This window comes from Asparagus officinalis, chromosome 4 (assembly GCF_001876935.1).
Source record: "Asparagus officinalis chromosome 4, Aspof.V1, whole genome shotgun sequence".
In the NCBI taxonomy this organism is placed as follows: Eukaryota; Viridiplantae; Streptophyta; class Magnoliopsida; order Asparagales; family Asparagaceae; genus Asparagus; species Asparagus officinalis.
This window is the reverse complement of record NC_033797.1, coordinates 2,853,509-2,879,499: the sequence shown is the minus strand read 5'-3', so window position 1 is coordinate 2,879,499 and position 25,991 is coordinate 2,853,509. Positions and strand designations below refer to the sequence as shown.

Here is a 25,991-nt window from a genome sequence, read left to right as displayed (position 1 = left end):
AGAGGCGGTGAGAGAGAGAGAGAGAGAGAGGAGCAGTGGCTAGGGTTCGTGTCTGGACTTGGGAGTCAGAGAGGCGAGAGAGGGAATGGCGATGGATTTTTAATTTACAGGTTCGGGTCGGGTTCGGGTTTGGTATTTTTCAAATGAAGTAGTGATGTTTAGTGCTTTTAAGCGCTAAACAACACTATTTCGAGTAAAAAGCGGATTTACCAGCGATTACACCCCGCAATCAGGATTATCAGAGCGGTCAACCCCTGCTTCCGCGAATAGCGCCGACTTTGTTCCGCTTTTTACAACAGTGATGTAACCTAGCTAGTCTTTGTAGCCACATGAAAGCTCCCAACAACTTTCAGAATCTCTTCGTCATGGTAATTTCTTTGCCGTATCGGTCCATCAACCGTGCCATCTCAGGACATGCTTGTGTCTTACACCTTGTAGGCTATGAGTTTCCTGTGACACTGCACTAATGTTTTAATATAAGATTGAATGGAGTACCTGAGAAAAATAGCAAATGGACTGAAAAACTTTCTGTTTCTTCTTTTTTCGATGGGGACGTGAAAATCTAGGGAAGAACTCGCCCCGGAAGCATGTTTTAGTGAGGAAAAACTAGTTTTTCTCTTACTGGTCTTATGACAATGATTGGATGTGATGCTGGGTGGCATGTTTCCGATATATTAGCACATAAAGTCCATCCAAATCGTGTCCTGACAATGATATGTGCTGTCGAATTCTTATGTTTACCACCCATGGTTAATATAGGTAGTAACCTTGTGTTCACTCATCCAACCAACCCGCACTCCATTGAGAAAGGCTAATAAGCTTGCACACTGCAAATAGAATTTACCATGGTCCTATGTTTTCTCTAATTTCTTTTTCTGATTTCCTTTTCTCTCCGACTGATACATTAAACCCTCTCCCCTCATCCCCCTTATATAGTCATAAGAAAATAATAAAATATTCAAAAAAAGGGTAGGTGAGGCATTGATCTGGCGTTGCAAACTTTGACAAAATGCCACAAGAGTTAGGCAAAAGAAGACATTTTAAAAGGCACGTGACAAATCTCCACCTTGACTTTGAAAATGAAGATCTTCTCTTAACTCTTATTGTCTCGTCAGAAGCCCCTTACGGGCTTAACCCCCGTTTTGTCGAACTCCAAGCAATTCGAGACAATGCTCGAACTTGCGCGAAGGTACGGGCTTCGTCATCATATCTGCTGGATTATCTACAGTACCAATCTTCTCAATCCTGATGACTTTAATTTCTCTGATGAAATGATACCTGACATCTATATGTTTGGTTCTTTCATGATACATCTGATGCTTCGTCAAATGTATAGCACTCTACCTATCACAAAATACCATAGTAACACCTTGGTGTAAGCCGAGATCTTCAACCAAACCTCTCAACCAAATAGCTTCTTTCACTGCTTCTGTCATTGCCATAGACTCTGCCTCTGTGGTAGACAAATCAACTGTCGACTGTAGAGTTGCCTTCCAACTAATGGCAATATCTGAAAGAGTGAATATATAACCTGTCAAGGATCGTCTCTTATCCAAATCGCCCGCATAATCTGAATCAGAATAGCCAAGTATTCTGCAATCTGACTCTGTGTTCCTGCCAAAATACATACCAATATTAGCAGATCCTCTCAAATATCTAAGTATCCATTTCATAGCTTGCCATTGGACCTTTCCAGGCTTATCCATGTACCGACTCACAACACTGACTGCATGTAAAATATCTGGATGGGTGCAAACCATCGCATACATAATGCTTCCAACTGCACTCGCATAAGGAACATAAGACATGTACTGCTCCTCCTCAGTCTGAGGTGATAAATTTGCTGAAAGACGAAAATGAGCGGCAAACGGAGTCTTCACAGGCTTGGCATCAAGCATGCCAAATCTCTCCAACACCTTCTTGATGTATTTCTCCTGAGATAGGAATAAACTTCCTTCTCGCATGTTCCTGTGGATCTCCATCCCTAAAATCTTCTTTGCTGCTCCCAAGTCATTCATTTCAAACTTATGTTTGAGTTGAGATTTTAACTCGTTAATTTCTGACATATCCTTAGCTGCAATCAACATGTCATTAACATACAAAAGCAAATATACAAAAGAACCATCATTGAGCTTTTTATGATAAACACAACTATCATATTTACTCCTAGAGTAACCATGCTCAATCATGAAAGTATCAAATCTCAAATACCACTACCTCGGAGACTGTTTCAACCCATAAAAAGATTTCTTCAACTTGCACACATGATCTTCTTTACCTTCAACAATGAACCCCTCTGGTTGATGCATAAAGACCTGCTCCTCAAGCTCGCCATGTAGAAAAACTGTCTTCACATCAATTTGCTCAAGCTCCAAATTAAAATAAGCAACCATGACAAGCAACACGCGGATTGAGGTGTGTTTTATAACTGGAGAGAATACTTCATTGAAGTCCACACCTTCGGTCTGACTGTAGCCTTTAGCTACCAAGCGTGCTTTGTACCTTACAAAATCTGTATCCGGAGCTCCTTCTTTCTTCTTGAAGACCCATTTACAGCCAACGATCTTCTTTCCCCTTAGTGGCTACACTAGCTCCCATGTCTGGTTCTTGTGAAGAGACTCCATCTCTTCAGTCATTGCAACAATCCAATTTGCAGCATCATTGCCACTAATAGCCTCCTTGTATGTAGAAGGCTCTAGAATCTCAATCAATTTTGCTACACTCAAAACATAAGCAAGCATGTCTGTATAGCGTTGAGACGGTCGGATCTGCCGTTTTGTTCTCCCGGTGGTAATATTATACTATTGCTCTTGCGGTGTATCAGCATCTGAAGTTGAACCTTCCTCAGTATCAACTGGTTCAACATGAGCGCTCTCAAGCACTCTCTTTGAAGTTGAGCTCTCTAGCTCCACCTACTTGCTAGACTCCTTTTCAGTACCTGTAGTATCAATAACAAACTCCTTTCTCGGGTGAAGCATGGATTTTTTATCAAAAGTAACATCCCTACTAATAATAAACTTAGGTGACTTGGGATCAGAACACCACAATCTATATCCCTTCACCCCAATAGCATATCCTAGAAAGATAGCTTTCTTTGCTCTGGGTTCAAGCTTACCATCATTAACATGAAAATAAGCAGAGCAACCAAATACTCTTAAATGAGAGTAATTAGCAGGGACATCAGACCATACCTCTTCTGGAGTCTTAAAATCAATTGCTATAGAAGGAGATCTGTTTACCAAATAGCAAGATGTATTGACTGTCTCGGTCCAAAAGTCTTTTGATAAACCGGCATTAGAGAGCATGCACCGAGCTCTCTAAAAGTGTTCTGTTCATCCTTTCTGCAACTCCATTTTGTTGTGGTGTATGCCGAACTGTACGATGACGCACAATACCTTCATTCTTGCAGAACTGGTCAAACTCTATGGAACAAAACTCCATCCCATTATCGATCCCATTGTCGGTTCTGAGGCGCTTCACTTTCTTTCCTGTTTGCTTCTCAATCATAACCTTCCATTGCTTGAAGGTTGCAAACACATCACTCTTATGCTTCAAATGATACACCCAAACTTTTCTGGAATAATCATTAATTAATGTTAGCAGAAAACGAGCTCCACCTTTCGATGGAACCTGAGAGGGACCCCAAACATCTGAATGTATATAATCTAAAGTACCTTTGGTTCTATGGACACTGGTACTAAAGGATACTCTATGGTGTTTACCAAAAACACAATGCTCACAAAAGTCTAATTTGCTAGTTTTCTGACCACAAAGCAGACCTTGTTTGCTCAATATATCCAGTCCTCTCACTCATATGCCCTAACCGCATATGCCACAAATGTGTAGTGTCTGAATCTGAATCCTCTGAGGATGACACTGCTGTAGCACCTGTCACTGTACTGCCTTCAAGGATATAGAGGGTATTTACCTTCTTTCCTTTCATCACAACAAGAGAGCCTTTACTAACTCTCAAAACTCCACCTTCAGCCGAAAACTTAAAACCATTTGAGTCAAGGGTGCCTAAAGAAATGAGGTTCTTCTTTAACTCTGGAATATGACAGACATTGCTCAATGTTCTAACAATACCATCATGAGTTTTAATCTTAATTGATCCAATACCAACAGTCTTGCAAGGCATGTTATTTCCCAACAAGATATTCCCACCATCGATAGACTGATATGTGACAAACCAATTCTTATGCGGACACATATGGTAGGAACAACCCGAATCAAGAACCCACTCATTTTGTGAATGAGTATTAACACTAACTGAAAGAACTTCATGTGAACTAGAAGACTCTTCAGTTACAGTGGCAACTGAAGGTTTCACCTCCCCAGACTTCGACTGTGAATTATCCTTTGCTTTGAGCGCTGGACAATTAGGTTTTATATGCCCATATTTATGACAGTAATAACATTCAATATTTCTTCTTGGCCTGGACTTTGATCTAGACATGTTTCTAGATTTGCCTCTACCACCAACATCCTTTTCAGGACGACCACGAGCGAACAAGCCTTCAGCTTGATCCTCTCCTTCTACGACAGACACTTTTTGTCTTAACTCTTTTGAATGTAAGGCTGATTTGACATCCTCCAAAGAAAGTGTATCTCTACCGTATAACATAAGGCTGATTTGACATCCTCCAAAGAAAGTGTATCTCTACCGTATAACATGCTATTGACAAAATTTTCATAGGAATGAGGTAATGAACATAACAAGATGAGTGCTTGATCTTCTTCGTCAATTTTAACATCAATATTCTTTAAATCCATAAAAATAGTGTTAAGTTCATCTAAGTGGTCTTTAATTCGCATACCCTCCTTCATGCGAAGGGTGAAGAGGCGTTGCTTCAAATAAAGCTTGTTCGTCAGAGATTTCGTCATGTACAAGCTCTTCAACTTGAGCCACAAGCCGGCGGCGGTATCTTCATCGGTAACCTCCCGCAGGACCTTATCGGCCAAACAGAGCTGTATGGCACTATGCGCCTTCAACCCCAGCTCTTCTTTCTTATCATCGGGCATAGATTCCGGTAACTTATCCTTTCCGAATAAGACCTTGAACAGTCCTTGTTGTACTAGGAGAGCCCTCATTTTTACTCTCTACAAACTGAAGCTGTTTTTCCCATCGAATTTCTCCACTTTGTACTTCGCAGAAGACATCTTAAAGCCAATTGGAACAGTAACCGTATTTGCGAACAGTAACCGTACGTATGAATAGTGACCATACGTATGAATAGTAACAGTACTTTTGAATAGTACCATACACGTGAATAGTATCCAGTGCCTTTAAAGAGTAAATGATAATCTAGCTTATTTTCTGATGTGGAGAATCCACTTTTAGTGGCAGCCACAGAGCATACGATAAGCAGATACACGTACTCTAAGCAGGCTCTGATACCAGTTTGTTGCAGCGGAGGGGCTTCACAGACACGGAAGATGTCTATACAAGAGTGGACAAATAGAAAACAACACACTAGGATTTAACGTGGTTCGGTCAGTATGACTTACGTCCACGGGGGAGAACAGCAGAGAAATTTACTAATCACCAAAAAAGAAGAAGAATACAAAAGAGGAGACCACTCTCTAACCAGAGACTCTCACAAAGAAAGGGACAAAACCTTTCTATCTCACTTTCTTCTCTCTCTAATTTCTTTTTCTGATTTCCTTTTCTCTCCGACTGATACATTAAACCCTCTCCCCTCATCCCTCTTATATAGTCATAAGAAAATAATAAAATATTCAAAAAAAAGGGTAGGTGAGGCATTGATCTGGCGTTGCAAACTTTGACAAAATGCCACGAGTTAGGCAAAAGAAGACATTTTAAAAGGCATGTGACACTGGGCTGTATCCTTGTTGAATTGTTTATATATGGTCACAACTCTAATTTGATTGAGTTGAGGCATGTATCTAATCTGGTGAGCATTGGTTGGAAAATTTGTAGATGCGGCATATGATGTTTTCTCCCCATCAGAATCAAATAACTAGTTTCCAAACCACATCGCTTAAAGATATCAATAATTCTTGAAAACTGATACGAGTTGCCGTGCGAGTACCTTTGATTGCGGAATTATCAAATGTGGGTTGTGGAGAAATCAATAAGAAACACAAGAATAACTCAGATTTTGGGCGAAGGAAAATACCTTCTCTAGATTATGAGTATGCACTTTATAATCTCTCACAATCTCACTCTAGAATTGAAGAACAAGCTCTCTAAATCTCAATTACAATTTAATCTCTCTTGATTAAACTCTCTGATTGTTTTAAACCCTAAAACAATCCCTTATATATGTGTACAAACGAGGGTGGCAAAGTTGTAAATAACCAAACCCAACCCAAACAGGAAAACGCGTAAAAAGAGTCCTTAACGAATCTGGAAAACTCCGATGAGTCGACTCATGACTGAGATGAGTCGACTCGTCCGAAACTGGACAAAACACGAAAACCAGCAATGAGTCGACTCATAACTGAGATTAGTCGACTCATGACCTCATATGAGTTGACTCATAACCGATGAGTTGACTGGTCAGAGACGAACTGTGAACTAGGCTTGCTTTCGTGAATCGACTCATGACAATCATGAGTCGACTCAACCTGATGAGTCGACTCATGTACATGTATGAGTCGACTCATATGCTGAAATCTGGATACGTTGACTCTTCGATTCTCTGCCTCGTTCCTCGCTCCAACCTGGGTTCCCCTGTACTGTTTGACACCTCTATTCTCATGCTTTTATGAGAATCATCTATCCTCAAGCTCCCATGAGGATCACTAAGTTCCGAAGAGAAGATGCACCCGTATCATGGGTCCCCCCTTTAGGAACTTAAAGTCCCGTTCAAGTTAGAACTTCAGCCGAGGAAACTCGCGAGCTCCTCCTTCCTTGTTGAACCACTTAGCCTTGTTAGGAACCTGATCTTAACGTCCAATGAGAAACGACTCCTTTGTTCCCCGCCTCGTCGTGGTTGTCTTCCGCTCCAATAAGCAATCTTCCTTCAGCGGCTCCTCTCTATCAAATCACAAGTCTTCAACATGTGGAAAGATCACCTTGTCATCATCTTCATCATCCAGCAATGGAGGCTCAAACAACTTCAAGTACTCGGCATTGATCACCGAATACATGCCTAAGTAAGGTGGTAAATCGAGCTTGAAAGTGTTGTCGCCAATCTGATCGAGAATCCGAAATGGACCATAACGTATCGGTTTCAACTTCTTCCCTTCTCCCTTGAGCTTCTCCTTACTCAATTTCAGTCACACCATATCGCCCACGCCAAAGTTACAAGGAACCCGATGTTGATCATGCTTCGCCTTGTACCTTGCTTGTGACTTCTTCAGCTGTGCTTCAACCGAGGCATGAATATGCGCAATCTTCTCTAGAAATCGCTGAGCACGTTGTCTTTCATTCCCCTCCTTGCCGTTCGCCGTAGCTTCACTCAAAAACACAAGATCAAACGGACTCGACGGTAAGAATCCATAACAAGTCTCAAAGGTAACTTTCCCGAAGATCCATGAATCGCCCGATTAAAAGCAAACTGTAAATATGATAAGCTCTCATCCTAAGTCTTGGGATGTCTGGAATTATACTACCGCAATATATGCACCATAGTCCGGTTGACTACCTCTGTTTGTCCGTCTGTTTGTGGATGAAAGGCCGTGCATAGTCCGGTTGACTACCTCTGTTTGTCCGTCTGTTTGTGGATGAAAGGCCGTGCTCTTCTTCAATTTAGTGTCCATCAAACTCCACAAAGAATCCCAAAAATGTCCGAGAAAACGGCTATCCCGATCCGAAATAATCGAACTTGACAACCCAAAATGCTTCCACACATGCTCGAAAAACAACTGTACTGCACCCCCTCACATCACGGTCTTCTTACAAAGAATCAAAATCACCATCTTACTGAACCGGTCCACCACAACGTACAAATAGTCATGCCCGCGCTTGGTAGTCGGCAACCCTCCTGAAAAATCCATAGATATGCTCTCCCACGACCTAGAAGGAACCGGTAGCGGTAGGTACAATCCCCTCTTTCTGTTAGAAGGCTTTAAAATACAGCATAACTTACACCCTCCAACATACTTGGTCACATCATCTAACATCTTGGGCCAAAACACATGTCGTAGATTGAGAAGCGTCTTTTGAATCCCAAAATGTCCTTGCACACGCGAGGTATGTGCCTCTCTAATCCACTGCAACCTATCATCCTCCTCCGGAATGCATAATGATGTCCCACGATACAACAAGCCATCTTCTCCAAGTGCATACTTCCCCCTTTGACCAGCCTTCGCCTGCTCGAACACACTACCGAAGTCTCTACTGGATGCGTACAGCTGTACATACTCCAAAGGAACCAATGGCTGAATACGCGTCGCCACCAATAAAGCCCTTACCGGCGGACGAGATAACATATCGGCTAACTTGTTTGTCGCCCCCTTCTTGTATCTAATAATGATGTTGAAAGCCATCAAATAAGACATCCACTTCATGTGTCGCGCCTGCTGTAGCTTCGTCTAGGCATGTAAGAACTCCAACGGCTTGTGATCCGAGTGCACAACCACCTCCTTCCCCCAACAAGTACACCCTCCAATGCTTAATCGTCTGATAAAGTGCATAAAACTCCTTGTCATAGGTTGGGTAGTTCGCAATAGCGTTCGTAAACATCTCAGAATGGTATTCCACTGGTTTCCCATCCTGAATCAACACCGCGCCCATCGCATAACTAGACGCGTCGGTCTCCACCTCGAAAGTTCGCTGTAACTTCGGCAAAGCTAACATCGGTGCCTCCGAGATCTTTCTTTTTAGCAACTGAAAAGCCTCCTCATGCGTCCTTCCCTACTCGAACTGAACCTTAGCCTTTGTGAGGCCATGTAACGGTGCCGCATAAGTCGAAAAATATCGAATGAACTTGCGCAAATACTGACAAGCCCCCATGAAGCTTCGCACCTCAGCCACTGTCTTCGGCATCGGTCACTTCGTGATCACCGTCACCTTACCCGGATCTATCCTCCTCTGGCCCTTCCCCACGATGAAGCCGAGATACACCAACTCGTCCTTCCCAAACTCGTACTTTTTTCCGTTGAGCTTCAGCTGTCCGTCCTGCAACACTCTAAACACCTTCTCCATATGAACAAGATGCTCCTCCCAGGTCCTGCTGTACACCAAAATATCATTAATGTACACAATCACAAAATCCTCTATGAAAGGTCGCAACAAATCATTCATGAGCCTTATAAAAGTCGTCGGAGCATTGCATAACCCAAACGGCATCACCAACCACTCGAACAGGTCCTGTTTGGTCTTGAACGCCGTCTTCCAAGTGTCTTTCTCCCGAGTCCTCACCTGATGATAGCCAGACTTCAGATCCAACTTCGTGAAGAACCTCGTTCCCTTCAACTGGTCCATAAGATCATCGATCCGTGGTAGTGGGTAACGATTCTTGATCGTTATCTTGTTGAGCGTCCGGTAATCCACGCACATGCGTCAGCCTTCATCCTTTTTGGACACCAATAACACCGACGACCCGTAAGGTGAACAACTCGACACTATCACTCCCGTCTCTAAGAGCTCCTAAACCTATTTCTTGATCTCCTAGGACTCCTGTACTGATGTGCGGTATAGGCCTATGTTTGGCAAGGAACTCTCGTCGGTCAACATAATCTCATGCTCTACACCTCGCCGTGGTGGTAGTCTCGTGATCTCCAAAAACAAATCCGCATACTTGGTCTTCAAACTATCAAGATCCCCCTCCTGAGGCTTGCTCAAGGTGGACAAGCATATCCTACTCAGCTGCTCTTCATAAGGCCGAATGAACAACAAAACGAACCTCCTGCCCGCATTCACCAACTTCTTAGCCTGAATCACTGTCACCAAACTCGTCTCCTGTGGAAGAGATGCTGAACGAAAAATGAATTGCGTGCCATCCTTGGTGAACGTATACTTTTGGGTCCGCCGATCATATACCGCGTGTCTATCCCACAAGTAAGGATTGCCCAAAATAACTTGGCAAACATCCAACGAAACTACGTCGCATGTGACCTCGTCAATATACGACTTATGGAGTGCAAATCTAAACGTACACTGGTTCACCACACTCAATCCCGTTTCCTTCTGAATCCACCCTAATGGATAGGGTTTCGGATGCTTCACCGTCTTTAATCCTAACTTCTGTACTAATGCTTCAGATATCAGGTTCTTCTAACTCCCTATATCTACAATGCCATCCACCAAGCTGGTCTTGACCTGCAACTTCAAAACAAAGAGCTGCTCCCTCGGGTGGTCTTCTTCTTTCGCGGCCTGTTTTCCCGTCATAAGGTTGAGGCTGTTATTGGGCTCTGTCATTCCGGGAATCTCCTTCGGACTCTGCGCTATCACGTATGCTTTCTTCCCCTTTTTCTTCTGCAACCATTTCGGCTTCAGATGAGGGTACTTCTCCCAGCAACGATCAGCCACGTGCCATGTCTGCTTGCAGTGATTGCATGTCAATCCTGTCTTTCCCGAATCACCCTTCTTTTTCTCTTCCTTATGTTGAGAGCCACTAGACTTGCCTCCCGACTGTTTGGAATCACCTTTCGTTTCATTGCCCTTCTTTTGTTTGCCCTTAATGGCAATTGTCTTCACGCTCGTCTCTGCAATCGTCTCGATCGTGAACAGCTTCATTTCTTTCCAGATATAATCATTCAGACCCGTCATGTATTTCATGAAAATGGAGTAATCATCCGTTGCGATGTTTAGAACCATCGCCTGCTGCTGGAACTCCGTCGTATACTCTTGAACGGTCTGATTGAATCTTTGGCGCAAACCGTACCATTTGTACCAACGCTCTTCGAGGAACCCCACAGGATAGAACTGCTTCCTCAGTAGCTCCTTGAATTTGTTTCACGCCGTCGCCTTCTTTTCCTGTTTGCAATAGGACTTTCACCACGTCAACGCGTGCCCCGAAAGCTTCAACGTCGCGAACACGATCTTCTCCTTGGATGAATATCCGTAGAGAGTGAAGTACATCTCCATACACTCAATCCAATCATCGAGCTTTTCCACATTGACACTCCCATTATAGACAATAATCTCCACTTTGAAATCAATCTTCAAGTTCTGGTAATAATTCTTACCCCCTGTATGTGAAGCAGACTTAACAACCTCGGCCTCTTCTTCCGAATCTGATTCCTCGCGTTCTTCATCGGACTCAATAAGTTTCTTCTTACCCTTCGAAGAAGATCCCTCCTTTTTGTCCCCTCCATTGATGAGACCCACGAGCTGAGTAAGAGTAGTCCCGATCGTCTCTATCTGCTTCTCCATAGCGTCAAGTCTTGCTGAGTTATTTGCTTCAGACATCTTCTCCTTCCTTATCTTCTGGACTTCTTTCAAGGAAATAAGGATCTCGCCAAGCTTCTTGTACTGTGATCGAGTAAGGACCATACACAGGATGTCCCTTCACCGAATCTGATGCTCTGATACCAACTTGATACGAGTTGCCGTGCGAGCACCTTTGATCGCAGAATTATCAAAGGTGGGTTGTGGAGAAATCAATAAGAAACACAAGAATAACTCAAATTTTGAGCGAAGGAAAATACCTTCTCTAGATTATGAGTATGCACTTTACAATCTCTCACAATCTCACTCTAGAATTAGGAAAATACCTTCTCTAGATTATGAGTATGCACTTTACAATCTCTCACAATCTCACTCTAGAATTGAAAAACAAGCTCTCCAAATCTCAATTACAATTCACTTTACAATCTCTCACAATCTCACTCTAGAATTGAAAAACAAGCTCTCCAAATCTCAATTACAATTTAATCTCTCTTGATTAAACTCTCTGATTGTTTTAAACTCTAAAATAATCCCTTATATATGTGTACAAACGAGGGTGATAAAGTTGTAAATAACCAAATCCAACCCAAACAGGAAAACGCGTAAAAAGAGTCCTTAACGAATCTGGAAAACTTCGATGAGTCGACCATGACTGAGATGAGTCGACTCGTCCGAAACTGGACAAAAAACGAAAACCAGCAATGAGTCGACTCATAACTGAGATGAGTCGACTCATGATCTCATATGAGTCGACTCATAACTGATGAGTCGACTGGTCAGGGACGAACTGCGAACTAGGCTTGGTTTCGTGAGTCGACTCATGACAGTCATGAGTCGACTCAACCTGATGAGTCGACTCATGTACATGTATGAGTCGACTCACAGGCTGAAATCTGGATACTTTGACTCTTCGATTCTCTGCCTTGTTCCTCGCTCCAACCTGGTCGACTCACAGGCTGAAATCTGGATACTTTGACTCTTCGATTCTCTGCCTTGTTCCTCGCTCCAACCTGCGTTCCCCTGTACTGTTTGACACATTTATTCTCATGCTTTTATGAGAATCATCTATCCTCAAGCTCTCATGAGGATCGTTAAGTTCCGAAGAGAAGATACACCCGTATCAAAAACATTCAATATTATCATATATTGTAAATTAGTAAAGATTGCATCATTGAAGAATTGCAACTTAAAGAATACGCGATGTATTGCACTAAACACCTTAGCTTTTAGTAATAGAAAGTAGTACACATCATTAGTGCCTCCAGTATATGAAGAATGTTTTACATATTATGTTTGTAAAAAAATTGTCTGCTTATAACTATTAATTCCTTTCAGTCAATCTGTTGCTGAGATTCTTTCTGATTGATTTATACCAATGTTGAAAATAGCCATAATGCATAACGTAACGCTCTACCTCATGTTAAGGGTTATAGAAAAATGCAAAAAAACATAGTGCATAAGGTAGGTTATTTGGTTTATTAATTATTTATATATTTTATAAATACAAACAATTAACAATGACTTTAATAATTAGAATTATCAAAGTATTTTCAAACACAACATGACACTTATCAAATATAGAAATATAGTATCATAATTTCTTAATAAAAGTTATTCACTTATGACTAATAACCATGCCATAAAGCATCATCACATGATGAAATTATCAATTACGTCAAGGTTAAAGCAATTTAACAGTCTTCACGAAATCAAACACGTCCAAGTCTGAAGCTTTGATAAATCCTACAAAATAAAGTCATCATCCTCTAGATCCATATCTCAAAAAGCAACCAAGTCATCCTCGGCTAGAATATAGTTTGCATCCTCGGGATCCACCTCATCTTCAGTGGCGATCCCTTTTCCTTTCTGTGTTGAGGATGCTGTAGAAATAATTTCAATAAAAAACTCATATATTCATTCAAGTAAACATAACTTTGAAAGATAATAAGAAAGTTTACAATAACTGTCAACTCTTTGTTTCTTTGCCATTAGAGCATCTTCCTTATCTTCTTCCACAGTAGCTATACTATTAATTGCAACAACATCAAGATACTCTTATCCTCGCCATCACCATCTAGCCAACTCGGATTGTCTCGAAGACAAGCTTTTCCTCCTCGACTATCCACTCATCATCGAGAGATACCTCATCTAACAAAATCAGCTCCATCTCTCGCATCCTTCTCCGCATGTTTCTTTCTCTTAACTTGATATTGTACATGACATAAACAAGAGTTTAGGAATTGTTGCTCCAAACGAAATCTCTTTTTCAAGTGGACCTTCATGGGAGGATAATTAAATTATAAGCTTTTGAGATAAAAGATATTAAGTTGCATTTTAGAAAAGGAATTTTTCATACACGTGTTCAAAAGTGCTCCCGTTATGCTCCCATTTGGATGTACTAGTAGCAGAGAGAGAACACCAACTGCAAATCGTCTTAGTGTAGGAGTCTTATCGCCAAATCTCTCCCGCCAAGAAGCTATGCATTCAAAAATCGAAAATCAATATAATAAACTAGAAAATTAATGAAACTGTTAAATTAATACTGGACTACGATGAGTAAGAGTCTTTTGAGCCATGGATGTCCCAAATTCTCCTCTTTTTTTCCTTTGTAAGCATCTAGCTCACAATCAGCTATTGCTCTCATCTTCGTTAGGGATCATGTGACTCATGCACATGTGAAGTCCTTTCTTCACCTCTAAATCATTGCTGAATTTGTCCCCATAGAAATATTTCAGATTAAGATGGTAACCGGAGGCATGGATAGGTTGGTGCAACATATTTGTCCATTTAGAATCAATAAGCTTCCAAAGAAGGCATGTATATCCTCTTTTTTCCACTATATGCATTGGCAATCTTCTCTTTCACACCGTCCATCATCTCATACAAAAAAGACATAAGAGGGTCTCACATCGGAATCCACTTCCAGGAGGATATGAACTAGCTGAAGTGTAGTTGTGAAGCAGAAATTGACTTTTCCACAAAATGTTCATGTGTAAAGAACATTCTCCTTTGCCTTCACTCCTTTTGGCTTTTTTGCCTAGCTGCTTCTCCGGAACTTCTCAGAAGAGAACATGTTATTCAAAGGATCTTTTAAAGAATACAACATCTATAGTGTCGACAAGAATGTGGCAAAGCGAGTAATGATTAGCTCCTTCCCACCCGTCTACTTTCTCATCAAGCTCAAAACCCATCAATGGTTGCAGATAAATTGTATTATTCCCTTTGCATCATCAAGAGTCTCCTGGTAAATCTTCATTTTCCCGATGTCCTCCAACATAAGGTAAATGCAATGTGCCTCATACGGTGACCAATAAAGTAACTTTTTTTTCCATAAGAGGAATGATTATATGTGACTTCTTTTTCCCCCCTATAAAGTGACTTCTTTTTATTCTAGCAAGCACATAAGAGGAATGATTATATGTGATGACTTGGAGAGCATTACTCTCCCTAATCTCCTCCACCATATGATCAAGGCACTGAAAAAGATACTCCTCATCCTTAATAACCTTTGATGCATCAATGGACTTGTAGAAAAAAGTCCTAGCCCGTGAGTTCACTAGGAAGTTAATCAAACTTCTACTCTTTTTGTCCGACCATCCATCGGACATAAGAGTGCACCCATATTTTTCTCAAGCCTTCTTTTGTTTGTTTTTACGACATCTATATTCTCCATCTCATTTTTTAGCACCAAAGTCCTAATCTCATACAGAGTAGGAAGCTTCAACCCAAACCCGAACTTCCCAATTGACTCGGCCATGTCTCTCCAATGCGGGTTGTTCAAGATGTTGAATGACAACTCGTTAGCAAATGTGTATCGGTCGATCTTCTGTACCACTGCATCCCTTTCTTCTTTTTTTGGTTCTGCTCTCTATTGTTGTTTGACAGCCTTGGATATTAAAAAAATTGGTCTAATGGACCAAATGTTCTGGACTGTTAGACCTGGCTGCTGCTATCATGTCCGCTTTGTGCCTCTAAGCTATCAATCTCCTATTGGGTTGAATCTTCTTCCGTCCTTGCAATTGATTGAATCAATGCCGCCTTTCTTTCTCTTCCATATAACGGTCCTTTGAAAGGTTCCATACATTGCTTTTTACTGCTTTTGGAACTTTGTTACATTTCCTCTTTCGTATAACTGGCTAAGTGATGTTTCAGCTATGTTACACCTGCCGTGATATGGTGATCGCAATACTTGCAATACATATTTTGATAGTATTCCCCCTCTTTGAAAATACCATGCTCTCTCATGAGATCCAAACTCTTGGACATTGTTCAATATCCTATATTACTGCACATATTCAAAAACAAATCCACAAAACAAATTATCAAATTACAAATAGATAACATCAATTCATAACAATCACAACCAAATTGAAACAACCATCCTACTGGTTCGTTTCTAATCAGACGTCAAACAATCATTTATTATGTTTAATAAAACAAAATTACCAAAGAAAAACACCATTTAATTCCTACTGTTTCATCTTTATTCATAGTTTGTGATACATCAAAGTCAAACAATAAGTTTATAAACCAAGTTACTAAAGCAAACTATCAAATTATCAATTTATAAACTAAATACTCCAATTTTGCCTAATGTTACTAACTTACTATAATTTAAACTAAAATTTATAGCAATTCATTGTAATTAGCTGTGATTATATTCAATGAAAAATCATTAAAAATTTAGAAAAGTTGTTACCTCTATCAATTCTCAATGGGGAGATGATGGAGATAAAGTCGGAGATGGATGAGATTGAGGAGCCTTTATTTTTTTTGTCGATAAGAATTAGGGGAGGAGGAGAGTTCGTCATTGGAGGTGGAGGAGGGGGAGAAAAGGAGGCGGCGAAGAACTGGAGATGGGGTACCGTGCGGCGCTGAAGGTGGAGAAGAGGAGTCGCTGGAGAGTCGCTGATGGTGGAGGAGTGGGAGGACTTTGTTGGGGAATCGCTGATAGTGGAGGAGGGGGAGGAGTTGAAGGAGTTCGTCGTTGGAGCGAAGGAGGCGGAACTAGGATTTTTTTGAGTTTGAGGAGACGGAAGAAAAAGAAGTGGGGGACTGATTCTGAGAAGTGAACCGATTGGGGTTTCTTTTGGAAAAATGGATGGTAGATATTAATCCACACGGCCAAATCTTCAAACAATATAACTTAGGTTATATTAAGTTATATATGTTATGATTTTATTTCTAGGCCCAAAAGTTTACTCTACTTTATCTTTAAACTCAACTCTTTTTGCTTGTATTCTTAAACCCAATTAGTTTTTTGTATTTATCTCTAGAGTCAACTTTCAAGATACAATACATACATGTATGTCCCCCTAAATTAAAAAAAAAAAAAATCCAATTCTACCCTTTCTCAACCTCCCTCTATTCCTGTGTTGTATCATATATGGGCTCCTTATTTAATTTTAAAAAACCAAATTAAATGTGAAATGATGAGAGAGAGAGAGAAATGTGGGCCTGTTCCAGCGTTCTTCTCCCCCGTTTCTCTCTCTCTCTGTTCATTTCTCAATTAATTTCCCTCTCCCTCTCTTCATTTCTCAATTAATTCCCCTCACCCATTATTCTTTATTTCATTCTTCCACTCTTATAAATCCATCAACTAATTCTCAATCACTCTTATAAATCCATCAATTAATTCTCAACCACTATTATAAATTATTTTCTTAGCAATTTAAGGTATAATTTTACATTTTACTCAACTACTTAGTTTATAGCATTAATTTCTCATTTTATGCATGAAAATTATTTCACATAATTATTCATAAATTCATAAAAATTATTTCCCATTTTATGTGTTTTGTATGATTGTTTATTTATGTGTTTGGTATGACTGTGCACTTGTATATTACCACGTTATATTTTCATGTTATCACGCTATACTTTCAGATTATCCCACTATACCTTCATATTATCTCGTTATGCTTTCAAAATAACTCGCTATACTTTCATATTATCCCGCTATACTTTTAGAATACCCCGCTATACTTTCATGTTATCACGCTGTACTTTCATATTATTCCGCTATACTTTTAGAATATCCCGCTGTACTTCATGTTATCATGCTGTACTTTCATATTATCACGTTATACTTTCATATTATCACGTTATACTTTCAGAATATCCCGCTATTCTCTTATATTATCCCTCTATACTTTCATATTATCATGCTATACTTTCAGAATATCCCGTTATTCTTTTATATTATCCCTCTATACTTTCATATTATCACGTTATACTTTCAGAATATCCATCTATACTTTCAGAATATCTCACTATACTTTCATATTATCACGCTATACTTTCAGAATATCCCGCTATACTTTTATATTATTCCGCTATACTTTCATATTATCACACTTTACTTTCAGAATATCTCGCTATGCTTGCATATTATCTCACTATACTTTCAGAATGTCCCGCTATACTTTCAGAATATCCCGTTATACTTTCAGATTATCCCGCTATACTTTCAGAATATCCCGCTATACTTTCATATTATCCCGCTATACTTTCATATTATCCCGTTATACTTTCAGAATATCCCGCTATACTTTCATATTATCCCGCTATATTTTAAGAATATCCCGCTATACTTTTAGAATATCCCGCTATACTTTCATATATTTTTCACTTGTTTTCTATACTAATTATAAGTCAATTTCCATAAATTCAACTGGATCTGCGCAAAGGAAACCAAAAATAAAACATAAAATTACCTGAATACATCAACACATACCAAATTCACTTAAAATACCAAAAGCATAGACACAGCACAACTTTCAGTATTTACATTCATCCAATAAACATTAACCATACATTAACGATATGCACAGAAGCATAGCTCTGCTCATGATAAAAGAACACAAAAACATAGTTTCACTTCTAACAAATGCAACAACTAGAGGTGAACCATCATACATTAAGCAAAGAGCATGCTCAAAAATCAACAACAAAAGGCCATACATGAAACTGAGCATGTACAAATGATAATATCATAACTGTATTCCCTTCTTTTTGGATCTTTGATAAGCAAAAACTTGGCTCAATTGATCCACCCTGACTAGTCGATAAGAATACCAATGTTGTCCATTCTCTCTTTGCAGTCTAAATCTGAGCATTCTACAGATGAATAGAGTTATCATCAAAACATTATAGTGAGAAAACACTTGAATATAACGTGATGATATTTTAAGTATTGTAATGCAAAAAACCAATTTTGTTTACTTGTTGACTGGAAGTGGCAGTGGACAGTACCAAAGAGAAGCAAAATAACATCATTTGATAACCACTTTTGAACTGTTTCCTATGCTACCACAAGTCCAATTACCAGTATACTAATACTTCAGATTTGGGAAAAATTTAACACAATAATGCTTAGCTTAACTTTTCCTGAAAAAGTAACAACTATATAAGATCTCTAAAGAGGGGGAAAATGTATTAAGGATTTTAGACTACGGTTTGTGTGGCTAGATTGAGCAGACTCTACTTTATAAAAACTGCTTTCCACCATCGTGCATGTCGTCCAAAACACGAGCAATGGCTAAAAGGTCTCATAAGTATGCCATAATCTACATCATCCTCTTATTTTGAACGACAAGTATTTTCTACCCACCACCTTGTGTTGTTTTATCACGTCTTTGAAGAATTTAGCGATATGCTTGAACCTTGAACAAAACCTATTACCCCTCAAATTAAGGCCAATGTACTGCTTCATGTGGTCTTTTGCTCAATCGAAGATTGTCAAGCAGCTTAATAGAGCTATACTGATTCCGCCAAAGATAACCACTTCATACACTCTTGGTTTGAGATTACAAGAGCACTAGATATACCTTATTGCCTTATTCTAAAACTTTAGATGCATTGCTTCAGGAAAATAAACGAATAAATAAACAACCAGAGTCTTATGAGTACGGTATTAAAAAATCGTCAAATTGATTAACAATTACTTGGAGAATGGCATCCAGATGAGGACTAGCCACAATTTCTGCAGAGATCACAACCATGAAAGTGCTCTCTCTGTGACCTCTAATATAAGGCCAAGCCTCTCGAAACCAGCCAACGAACTGCTCATTCTCTCTCCCACGACACTCAACAGCAGATCCGGATCCAGATCCAGATCCATTGACCAAGTCCGAATCTAATCTACATCGAACCGATAGATCCCTTAGATCAATCGATTGAAGAGGAAGCTTGAGCGAGCGCTGAGGCTTGATCGAGAAGAGATTTTGGCGATCGGTGGAAAAATTGAGGGCGTTGAGATTTAGGTAGCCATGGGAGCAGGAGTAAAACCCTGGAAGGAGAGACGGTGGCGGAGAGAAATTAAAATAGGAGAATGAACGCAGAGTAGAGGAGAACGGAGAGGAGATTGTGGAGATTGAGGGCGGGGTATTTTGGGGTTTTTACCCCAAAAATGTATAAATACAAGATACCATATCTCTAAGTTATACTATTTGGGTTTAGAGATAAATACATAAAGTTATTGGGTTCAATGATATAAAAAAAGTTATTGGGTTTATAGATAAATGAGGGTAAACAATTGGACCTAGAAACAAAAACCCCTTTAAAAAAACTCACTGTTAAACACTACCCTGCGTTCTAAAACACGTTATAAAACACGTTATAACGCTTTTTTTCCCCTACAGTGATTCATACAGATGCTGTTTGGAGATCACATTTGAATTTCCTTAAAGAAGCTATGTTAACTACAGAAGTTAAAGTTCTTATCAGTCAAACGTCTATTCAATACTGACAGAGGCTTGGCTTAAATGGTCTGATGAAATAAAGGTTTTTACATTCTCAGACTAGCTGCTTGAGTTGAGGTTTTTTACATGTTAGAATCTCTTCACTTGTTCTGCTTCTGTCAATTTTAGGATCACCCTTGGCTTGAAGGTGTCCAATGGGACAAATTATATCAAATGGAGTCTGCATTTATACCTGCAGTGAAAGATGAATTGGATACTCAAGACTTGTAAAGTTTGAGGAGGTAAAAAACGTCAATAAGTTGGTTTACATTCTAGTGGAATAAAAGATTCACCATTCACTTTTCTTAATAGAGCTTTATATATTTGAGTTTTGCAGTCTGATAATCATGTTCAAACTCTGTCGACATAAGGTAATACATCAGTTTCATTGAACTTGGCGTATTTCTTCTTCCTGCTCTCAAAATAACTTTACACTGTTTCCTAGTTCTTTTATATTTATTCATGTTTCAAACCAATTAACTTTTAGATTCTTGGGGGGAGACATAGTAGCCCCTATGCAAGCCTAACCTACTTGTCTATCTTAAATATTTTATGCATTTGAACAAGATGTTAGAACACTGCATAGATCTCTCCATCTTGCTAATAAATTTGTAGCCATCATACAATAAAGCAGTGCTTATTGTTTGAGTCGAAGCTTAACATGATCATTAAGTGATGATTGTCCTGTTTCAATTTAACTTTCGTCTAAGGGGGAAGTTTCCTTTGAAATATGACGACTGTGCCTTCAACTTGTGATTACACCTATAAGTCCACAACTAGCAGGGCTTGCTACAATTATTTAGTTCCTCTTTCATGTTGATTGCAAGCAAATGTTAAATTCACTAAATATTCACTCTGGTTATGTTTTGGCTGATTTTTCTATTGATTGTCCACTTTAGAGATTTGTGATAATCCACTCCACTGGTTTAAAAGCCTCCCTTATTCTTAATTTCCCCTTGGTTTTAAACTTGTGTCTTCTGCTGAATCGACTAGGTCAACGATTTAAATCACCCAAATGGTACTCGTGGCCAAATTCCTTTTTTTTGCTGATAATATATCTAATATGTTGTGTCTAAAGTATTCAAACGATCAATTGCTTTATCATCTTGTCTGTCCTTTGCTGGGGTAATATATGTTTTTACTACATGTTTACCATTCATTATGAATCCATATTTATTGGGGTTTCCCTTGTCGTAGCCTGCTTAATAAACCCTAAAACCATTTACTATCTCTTATCTCCTTCGCCTTTCGATCATTATAGCTCATAAGAACCTTCCCTTTTGGTGTATGTTTACCTATTTCTCTACTAGAATCAACGTATCAATTACACTTGTGAAGTAGTATAATTAGATAAGCATATGCACAAATCATGAATATAATTTTACCATTATCTGGATCTTTAGATAGGTGTGGTATGTGGAGGAACTTCTGGATTTCTCAAAACAGAGGACCTTTACAAAACTGAATGAAAGATAAGGATTTGTGTACCTGACTTCAAAATTCGGGGTAAAGGCTTTGTTGTTTTTTTATTCTTTTAACTGAACAGTTATTGACATTGTTTTGAACTAGTCAAATACATGTAGTCTTAGGATATACTGGCCAGTATCTTTTGAAACAAAATTGAGAAACAAGTTCTCGATCAATATTATTTCTATGTGATGATTAATATGTGGATATTTCGTTTCTCATGCTACTTCCTTTTTAACAAGGTTCAGATGAGATTATGGTATTATGAAACCCTTGAAACTATATTTGCCTTTTAATCGTCATTGCTTTTCCTAACATTTTTGGCCGTTACCTTGGCAAGTTCCTAATGAAGTGTCTTCTCTTTTGCTTCTCCAGATGTTTTCCTCGAGGATCGAATTTTTGTGGTCTATACATGTAAGAACTTCAAAAATGTTATTGATCCTGAAGTGCCTTTTTTGGTAAATATTACTTGTTAAGGATCCTGAAGTGCCTGCGATGGTAAATATTCTGTCGATAAGAACCTCACTTTGTTGTGTTGATATATACTCGCTGCCTTCCTTTTAGATGTGTTTCTAATTCCATACTGCAGTCAAATCAAGGTTTCATACTCAAATTAACTATAAACGTTTGTCAGTGTCCTTATTGCCGATCCTTTATTTACAAGCCGAGTTATAAAGGAAAGATGACAGACTACAAGACAATCCAAATAGATTCAAGTCTCGCTTTGATCTAGCAAACTTTAAAATTTGCCAGATGAATTGATGAGCTTGTCAAATCATAAAACTGGACCAGGTTCAAACTTGGTCCTGAACTTGGTCCAGTTTTAGTATGGCTTTGTGTAAGGGAAAAGTAGGGTCAGAGCTGGCTTAACTTATTCTACTTTATTTTCAGCCTCTTAAGCAGGGTAGAATTGAACCGCCTTCTACCTGGTTCAATTCTGGTTAAAAAAAATAAACTGAACGGGTCTGATTCCTATGAGAAACAGGCCTTAGATTCAAATCTATTGTCTTTGTGTTTTACATCAAGCTTGACTCTTACTGTGTCATGTTACTCTGTTACTGAGTATAATATTATCATTGGTATGCATCCAGGATACAGACATGAATGTCAAATGCGCACGAAGTTTATCTGTCTAGTCTCCAGATGCTAGATTAATTGAGCGAAACTTCTAGAGACACAAAGGTCCTTATGGAAACCTGTAGTTTGATCACCAATCCTGTTGCATATTCGAGCTATTCCCCAGGTTTCATGAATGGTGATGCGTCACGATCCATGCAAACCACTTGGTATAGCTTAGGAGCAATCTGGCGTGTATCTTAATGTAGCTGAGGGCCCAGTTTTGGAGCATCATGGGTACTTGAGTCATCAAGATCTATGTAAACCACTTTCTTGTGATGGAAAGTAAACTATTAGAACCTTTACCATGCCAGTATTTTTTTTAATGGGTTAGTTGCAACCAGGTCCCTCTAGTATCTTTGTTTTGAACTTACTAGCCATCTAATCTTATTTTTGCAGATAGACTCCCCGAATCAGTTTTTTTTAACTCTTTCACCCTCAGATAATACATTTTCTTGACAAATAAACCCTCTGAGATTTCAGAAAATAGGTTTTCTAAGCACACCTTGATCCGCGATGCAATATTGACATGTTGACCTCGCTCTTTAATAGCCGAAGATGTTTCGTTTACTTCAGCACATCCTACTGCATCATAATGGGGAGAATCCGTAGTATCGTTGCTCCGCTCTTTACTTAGCACCATTTTGAAGTACCTCTTTCCTCAAGCTATCCCAATCATAGTTCTCTTTCTCGATATTGACTTTAGCCTTATTGCTTTTTGATATATCGTTCAAGATTTCATCTGTAGTGACTTCATCTCTATCATTGATTTGCTCAGTTTCACTGGTCTCGAAAAGTCTATTTCTCACTTTCGCATTAGTAGTCTCATTGTCTCTTTTCAGCTTGAGAGGAAATCGTGCAGCGAGGAGGCTCATATATGCTGAGCTGTCAAGATCAAACCAGAAACCATAAGCTGATTAAAAGTGAAAATGGGTAGTATTGATGGTTCCCATTCAATATGGAGAGAACAACAAATAGCAGGCATTCCTACATATCCTAAATCATTTTAAAATGATCTAAGAAACAAATTTTACCTTACCTTGAAAGATGGAAAACAATATGAGTATAGTAGAAATCCTATGACCATTGCATTGATAGAATAGTCACAATTCCCAAACTAACCTTCTAACCACCCGTGAACCTGTAAATGATATAGAAAATCTCATTCTATGAGGTGTTCTCATAGAATATTCACTCTTTTGAGTTAGAAGACACCCATTATTGAATCCAGAACTGACCCATTCCATCTAGAGAATCTTCTATCACCTGATATAAAATTTTAAAGCTAAAAACATGCTCAACAGAACTATTTACAAGTTATAATACACAAAAAATATAATATCCGTACAGATATGTTAATTTGTTCCAGTTAAATTATCTCTATGCATTATAAAAGTTGTATGGTCTATGCACTGCATTGAAGATTTTGTTTAAAATGTCAGCATGCCACTTCTTAAGCTCTTCATGTCAATTCACTTGTTTACTTCAGATTATCAATTGGTAGCATAACAGTAATTTCCACAAGAAAAATCATAATAATGCTGCTAGAAAAATTAAAAAAATATATTCCTATAAGATTTTGTTTCAGTTAATAATTTGGATGAACATGCGGAGAAATGTAAGCATAAGCATAAAGATATATTTGAAAAAAAAAATCTAACATAAAAATTAGACAAATAAATATATTACCGAGGGCGACATGCATGCAACCCGTCATCAATGAGTGTTACTATCTAAAATTTCCAAACCCTAATTGATTCGGGATATTTATGCCCGAAGAGTCAACATTCATAGGGTTTTTTTTCCCGAATAATTTTTCAATCCACTGGAATTAGATGCCTGCTTCTTCATCTTATATATTTCTTCTTCTTCTTTTTCTTCTTCGGCTTCTTCGATCTTGGAGTCGTCATCTTGATTTTCTATTTTTGTTCTAAATTTCCCATGATTTTAATCATGGGTTTAGCATTCCATCGACTTGTAACCTAATTGAAGCTGGAATTCATGGAAGTTTAGAACTTTAGATATGGTAAAGGTCTGGATTTCTGAGCATGAGACTTACAAGTTTTATGAGGTTTTTGAGAAGTTATAAAGGTTTAAAATATGTCCTTTTTTAATCTTGGAAACTAATTAATAACTTATCTATAGACAAGCGTAGCTCGAATTCTCCATGATCTGACACGTAACTTATACACTTGACAGCGGTTTTTCATCTTTAAAACTCTTTTACTAACTTTAATTAATTAATTTGTAGGATGAGAATATCAACCTATGCTATACATTTTTTTCTTCATAGAAGCCACGTTTAAACCAAAGTGTTATTTTACATGAGTCACTTTTGATAGTCAATCTATATATAAATCATTTTAAACGGTTTTTTGTTGCGATCAATTACCTAGACTTGTTGGATTTAATCTAATAAATCTATTTGTGGGCACATATGATTAAATAAATGTGTATTGCTATCTTTCAGGATAACCCACTAAAGTGATCAATTAAGTTGGGTTAATTTGGTATTTAAATAAGTCATGGAGTTATATGTGCAGATACCAGGTTGTAATTGTGATTTATTGAGGGGCTAAATTACAAAAGTACAACATCTATAAATAAGGGGTTATGGTCCCTAACCTAGGGTTACATTCTCTAATTCTCTACACCCCCATCTAGCTAGAGAAATTCGGATTTAGAGAAACCCTAAGGTTAGAAGATCCAAAACTCATCTCAAGGTTCATCCATGGATTCAGGTATAAGCTTCCGCTCATTTATGATTCTTGTTAATCTCTTTGTTCATCCATGGATTCAGGTATAAGCTTCCGCTCATTTATGATTCTTGTTAATCTCTTTGAATTAATCATGACTATATGGTTTTAGATCTCAAGTTTTTTATTTAGATCTAACAAGTGGTATCAGAGCCACATTGATTAATTCTTAGGGATTTAAGTTTTATTGGGTTTTTTGATCTTAAATCTCTGGTTAAAGATTCAATTTTTTGTTCGGATGAACAGTAACGAACAGTTTCGGATGAACAGTAAAGTTTTTTCCCGGATGAACATTAAATTTTTTGGAATTTTTTGGGTTTTTCTTCGATTTTTTCTTGGTCTGGATCTGATTTTGAAAAATAAAATCGAGGAATTTTTTTGGGTTTGTCGGCGGCGGTTTCGGTTTGAAACCCTAAGGGTTCGTGCGTGAAACGTGGCGAACATTAAGGAGGTGGTTACCTCAAATTTTGGCGAAGCTGAAAGCTTCAAACGAACCTCGCGTTCGTTCATTTTTAACCGAACTTCGCGTTCAAACGAACTTCGCGTTCGTTATCAAGTGAGCCTCGCGCTCAACGAACTTCGCGTTCGTTCTAAGGTGAGCCTCGCGCT

At 38.7% G+C, this 25,991-nt stretch overlaps 2 long non-coding RNA genes across 7 annotated transcripts in view; one reads left to right on the top strand and one right to left on the bottom strand.

Annotated features, from left to right (window-relative positions):
* Window positions 1–22,073, top strand: part of LOC109836359 — a 32,416-nt gene extending 10,343 nt beyond the window's left edge. For all 5 annotated transcript variants that reach the window (XR_002245935.1, XR_002245934.1, XR_002245931.1 and 2 more), the window contains 4 exons: window positions 19,945–20,086; window positions 20,173–20,285; window positions 20,381–20,414; window positions 21,886–22,073. This is a non-coding gene — a long non-coding RNA (uncharacterized LOC109836359). The remainder of the gene's footprint in view (window positions 1–19,944; window positions 20,087–20,172; window positions 20,286–20,380; window positions 20,415–21,885) is intronic.
* Window positions 12,910–16,388, bottom strand: LOC109836360. 2 transcript variants are annotated; one of them, XR_002245937.1, is made up of 4 exons: window positions 16,002–16,387; window positions 13,659–15,587; window positions 13,261–13,578; window positions 12,910–13,182 (listed from the first exon to the last, which is right to left on the bottom strand). It is a non-coding gene; the product is annotated as an uncharacterized LOC109836360 (long non-coding RNA). The 2 variants fall into 2 exon arrangements; XR_002245936.1 differs by having other exon boundaries at window positions 13,021–13,578; window positions 16,002–16,388.